This window comes from Myxocyprinus asiaticus, chromosome 32, assembly GCF_019703515.2.
Source record: "Myxocyprinus asiaticus isolate MX2 ecotype Aquarium Trade chromosome 32, UBuf_Myxa_2, whole genome shotgun sequence".
NCBI lineage: Eukaryota > Metazoa > Chordata > Actinopteri > Cypriniformes > Catostomidae > Myxocyprinus > Myxocyprinus asiaticus.
In genome coordinates this window covers 5,091,938-5,097,937 of record NC_059375.1, presented here as the reverse complement: position 1 = coordinate 5,097,937, position 6,000 = coordinate 5,091,938, and the positions used below count along the sequence as shown (strand labels likewise).

Here is a 6,000-nt window from a genome sequence, read left to right as displayed (position 1 = left end):
TTTAAACTAATCGTTAAACCTTATTTGAACCATGTGTACTACAATTATATTGCAATTGACTATTGTTCAATAATAATATTAATAATAATGATAATAAAGTAAATACGTAGACGGAAACCGGAGGTCAGCTGGCGATTAGTTTTATAAAATTACTATCCTACTAATATATTTGCACTGTAACGAAGCTTCAGAGAATTTAATAAACAAAATTATTTGTTGTGTCATTATCTTATGATTACAATAAATATTGTAAATTACTACAAATTGGTTTATATTTCTATATTCATGTTGGCAGCTACCCTTTATTAATTACAGCAAAGAAGCCGATCTCAATAATACCAACACAAAATTACTTTTCAATCAGTCTTTTAAAACTAACCACTCTCCCCCCAGAAATGACACGTTATTTTATTTATATTTTTATTATTATTTTAAACACAAATAAAAATAAAATAATAATAAAAAATAAAATAAATAAATAAAAAATAAAAAACAGGTAGTGTTGAACAATAATTCGGTCTTTTAAAACTAACCGCTCTCCCCCAGAAATGACACATTATTTTATTTTTATTATTATTTTAAAGGCTTACATTTAAAAAATCTTTAAAAAAATCTGCACAACAGTACACTTTCAGTTTCATTTTGTCGACAACATGCATTCCTGTAAAAACAGAGCAGAAAGGCTCCACAGCAACATGCCTCACTTCTGGGAACTCTGCACTGACTAAATTGTCCACAGCCTCAGCAATATCTTCGTCCTCCACACTGTAAAAAAAAATCCTGTTAAATTTACAGTAAAAAACTGGCAGCTGTGGTTGCCAGAAATTCACTGTAAAAAATATGGTAACCACACTTCAGGCTTTACGGGATGTCATTGTGATGCCTGTACATTTTACAGAGCATTACCGTTTTTTATTATTAAATGTTATTAAACAGTTATTATTAAACACACAAACACTAAACACTAAATACTTTAACCTTCTGAAACTGTAAAAATCTGCTTTTCACTTTATAATGTAATTACAAAAAGGCACATGATGACATGAAGTTCATCAATATTAGCCTTTCCAAGAGCAGTGATCAATAAACATGTAGAGACAGTGCTCAGTGTCACTCACACAAACACTAAACACTATCAGGGTAACAAATGTGAAATTAAAATAATGCAATAAACATTAACTAATCTAAATAAAATATAACACAGAACACCCTAATGTAGATAAGTGATATTAAAAAAGAAGAAACAGAACTATTCCCATAAAATATAATGAAATGTAATGGGTCACGCAAGGAATTCTGGGAACGCCCGGTTATTGTTCCTTTTACCACAATTTTAACAATAATTTACTGTAAAAAGTACATGTGCTCTCTTATTAAACATAATATACATTTTTACTGATAATTATATGGTAAAATCACACTTTTTACATCTGTATTTTCTTTTTAAATACTTTATCATTTTTTACCCGTTAACCAATTCATGTTTTTTACTGTGCATGCAGAGTATGCGTGGCAGCTGAACTGATCCAAGAAGAAAATCTGAGTTTTCTACACACCACTGACTTCCAGTCATAAGGTCCACTATGACACACTCCTGTTAAATACCACAAGACAAATGAGGACAAGAAAGTTATACAATTATTATTAGCAGAAAATAATAATGGAATATATCATGGATTTTTTAAAGCAGGACAATGGCAACGACATAAACTTTTGTCTGTATTAAATAAAGCATAGTGGGCAAGCCAGGAAAAAAAAAAAATACTAATCCATTAATTATACAAAAGCCAAATGATGACATTAGGTCTGAACAGCCTAATTCTCAAGCTATTGAATTCTTAGGACCTTTAAATGCACCTTAAAATGACAATAAACCATCCCATGATACAGTGGGATAGGGCAGTGGTTCTCAACTTTTTTGACTCCATGGCCCCACACTGTCCAAGACAATATCTGAAGGCCCCCTCGCCCAAAACTAGACGTGTCTGATTAAAATAATTAATCATGGATAATTTTTGATTCTTGAAGTTTCAGAAAGAGTCTGTTTATAATTTGTGGCATACATCTTAAAGTATTTTTAGCATTTTAATTAAGTTAGATTATTTTTATATTTATTTTAAATTAATTTTAAGTCATCTTGAGGCCCCCTTGGAAGTGTGCTTAGGCCCCCTAGTGGGTCCCAGCCACCTGGTTGAGAACCACAGTAACAGGGTATTGAACCTACCTTTAAAAAATGATTGCCTTTTTTAAATGTTTGGTTGGCTTCAGGGCAGGGCATAAAGGACAATGGAAAAGCCTGCAACATGATGTGCACTGTGGTTGCACAGGGTTTTTATCCGTTGATAAAATTGAATGGTGCATCTGTAAAAATGGATAGAAGAGACCAGTGAAAACTGTACAAATTCTCACCAATGTCTGGACTAATATATGAATAACGTCTTAAGACATCTCATGTGTGGTGGTTAAGACTTGTTCTCAGAGTTGCATACATTAAGTGTCATATAAAAAAACCAAAAAAAAAAAAAAAAAAAAACAAACAAACAAGTATGATCAAATTTTTATTATTTAAAAAAAAAATGCTTTACTCCAAAAATGACAGTAAGTATTTTAATGTCAATGATATCGTGTTGACACTGTAAGCAAGCAGCATGGCATTTATTTCATTATAATGTCAGTAAACTGATTAATAATTCAACAAGCCTGCAGTGAACACACACAGTTGGCAAGTTACCACCTTCACTGTCACTCTTTTAACCGTTGTGTGTCAATAAAAGTTACTCAGAGGTTCTTTGAGGACAAAAATGTCCACGTCAAAAAACTGCCATAAAAATATTATTTATTAATATTATTTTCTACTTTCACTGAGTTAATTTTTTTAACCAACATCAGTCCTGATCATAAATACCAAATTCATTCATTTTCAGGATTTTAACCCTTTAAATGCCAGTTGTTTACATAATACCACTGTTGTTTTTCACACACTCACACACACACACACACACACACACACACACAGGCTAAACATGAGGAAAATGGCGCTATCTGGTGGAAAATATTATAAATGTAAATTTTGAAGCCAGGGCTCCAGAATGAAAGCATAATATCATAGAATTCATGATTTTATGCTTTAATGACACTGGGATCAAATATTGTCATTTTTATGAGTTTCAATGGTGACATTTATGTCCTGAAGGTCCTGAGTGTAACTATTTTGTGTACACAATGTATTATAGATGTATTATAGGAACTAAGGTTGAAATATCAAAATTCCCCCCAAAATACACACCTCTGGCAAATTTATGACGTTGGCATTAACACAGCCAACATTATTGAAAAAAATGAAAAAGACAAAAATGCCCCTTGGGTCGCACAAGGGTTAATACAAGAGGGGCGGTAAACTACCGAATGGTTTCACCGTATTAATTATATAATAAAAATACGACATTTCACACGTAGTTTAACAATTTTGTTTTATGTGGTCCAGCTAGCCAGTTACAACAAAGCTATATAACACCATACCTACTTTACCAGATGCTCTACAAGAAATAAAAAGAAAGTGAAAACATTAAAAACTAACAGACCATACGATTATCTTTTATTTCCTTGTATATCACTGATTAAAATTCTAAACTGTGTACAATTGAATATCGACAAAATCATACTTACAGCCATGCCTGCAATTGCTAATGGAGGTCAAATTTCTTATGCGCTTGCCACTGACGTCACAGAAAGCTGAGAGTGCAGGTGAGCCTGAGCGTGTTGGTCTGCAGTCTGAAGCAGCGTACACACATGCAGCGACTTCCAGCGACAAAGCGACCTCTTCTCATTAATTTTCAATGGCTGTCTCCCCTTTGGAAGGCTGCGTCCTCAGGAGGTCACTTTTGTCGGCCGCATACATCATCGAGACTGTCTCGTTTCAGAAAAGCGAGTAGGACACTTTGAATGCAGCCTTCGAATGCGACCTTCTTTCACGGGAATTCGGAGGATGCATGAGGTGTATCCTTCGTGGGCACTCATAACCCACAATTCTTTGCTTCAACGGAAATGTCTAAAAAAATGTCGCCAATTTGCCCGTAAATATGATGTTCAAACGCAAGGAATGTTAATTCCCAAGTTGAAGTACCTCAGTAGATGGGTGCAGAGTATATAATATGTATAATTATATTAATATATAATTAAAATTAAGTATTAGACTAAAAGTACACCTGTAAAATCTATTTTCTTATTTCTTTACATCATTAAAACTCTCCTAAAATGTACCTCATGCATTACCTTCCAGAGGGACTTTTGTTCCTTTCTCACTCAAAGCGCTCGCGCATGTTAAAGTGTGGCGTGCTGTCATAGCAACCATGTTACGTTCCGTTTCCGTTTGTCCTAAGAAGGCTGTCTCGATTACGAGGCTTGTTTAAAGGAGGACACTCGGGCTGTCTCGTTTGGAATGCTGCGTCCTCCGGAGGTCACATTTGTCGGCCGCATACGTTATCGAGGCTGTCTCGTTTCAGAAAAGCGAGTAGGACACTCTGAATGCAGCCTTCTTTCACGGGAATTCGGAGGATGCATGAGGTGTATCCTTCGTGGGCACTCATAACCCACAATTCTTTGTTTCAACGGAAATGTCTAAAAAATAAAAATAAATTGAAACAAATTTGCCCGTAAATATGACGTTCAAACGCAAGTAATGTTGATTCCCAAGTTGAAGTACCTCAGTAGATGGGTGCAGAATATATATATATATATATATATATATATATATATGTATAATTATATTAATATATAATTAAAATAAAGTATTAGACTAAAAGTACAACTGTAAAATCTATTTTCTTTTCTCTTTCCATCATTATATCTCTCCTAAAATGTACTTCATACATTCCCTTCTCCCTCAAAGCGCTCGTGCTTGTTAAAGTGTGGCGTGATGTCAAAGCAACCATGTTACTTTCCGTTTATCCTACGAAGGCCCTCTCGTTTAAACGAGGCTTGTTTAAAGAGGACGCTCGGTATACCGCAGCCTTCAAAGGACGCGTCCTACCTAGCACGCAGCCTTCAAAACGAGACACAGCCACTGAGAGTTGGCGACCTCCGGCGACTAGATGTGGGCGTGGCGAGCGACACACAAATTTGAGAAAAGTTTAACTTGATGCAAATGAGGAGCTACTTTCGGGAGTGACAACCAATAGGCGTGAAGAATGTCAGTGGAGCTCACGTCATCCGTCTCCTTTGAGATAATGGAGTCGAGTGTAAGCAAGACAGAGCACTGCTGCAGTTCATATAAAAACACTCTCCCCTGCAGAATGTGCATTTTTAGGGACAAGAGAAACTGATTCTTTGTGAAATTAGAATGAAATCGTAGTTATACTAGCAAAATGCCAAATCTATGATCATGTTTTGAAAAGACATGGCCAGACGTGCAGTCCACCAATAACGTTAGAGCGACAGCAGTATAAATGCCCACTATCGACTTCACAGTACAGAGAGACTAGCGACATCAAGCGATAAAGTCACTGCATATGTGTGCTGTTGCCTGAGAGTGGAGGTCTGCGGCCAGACCCCGCCCATGTCTTGGACCATTCCATTGGACATTCCCCCGACCTACACTAGTAGTGATGTTACCTATGACACCGAAGCTTCAAAGCACAATTTTTAAAGAAAATTTGTTTTCTGAGAATCAGGTGATCGATGACAAACCTGTCCAGTCACGTACGCACTTCGCTTTGCATTAATGTTCGAATTCAGACTATACTTTATTGGTTTATGGATGTTTACAGGATGTCCATTTTCAGACTTCAAATTACATTATGATATCCTATCCTACAATTAGAACAAAAAATAAAAAATTAGTAAAGCACCAAATATCATCATTGACACATTAATTATATTACCAGAGGTTGAAAATCAACACATCTCAGGTTGTTAGGTTTTTATTTGTATACATTGCACTGAAACTACATCAGTTAGTTGTGTGTGATTCTTTCAACGAAGCTGCATCCTCAGGTTAATGGC

General features: G+C 35.5%; 1 long non-coding RNA gene across 1 annotated transcript; it reads right to left on the bottom strand.

The window, feature by feature from the left end:
* Positions 1–507: 507 nt before the first annotated feature.
* On the bottom strand, positions 508–4,002 carry LOC127423029 (uncharacterized). Its single transcript, XR_007894261.1, has 3 exons — positions 3,667–4,002; positions 2,225–2,361; positions 508–1,594 (listed from the first exon to the last, which is right to left on the bottom strand). It is a non-coding gene; the product is annotated as an uncharacterized LOC127423029 (long non-coding RNA).
* Between the last annotated feature and the right edge of the window lie 1,998 nt (positions 4,003–6,000).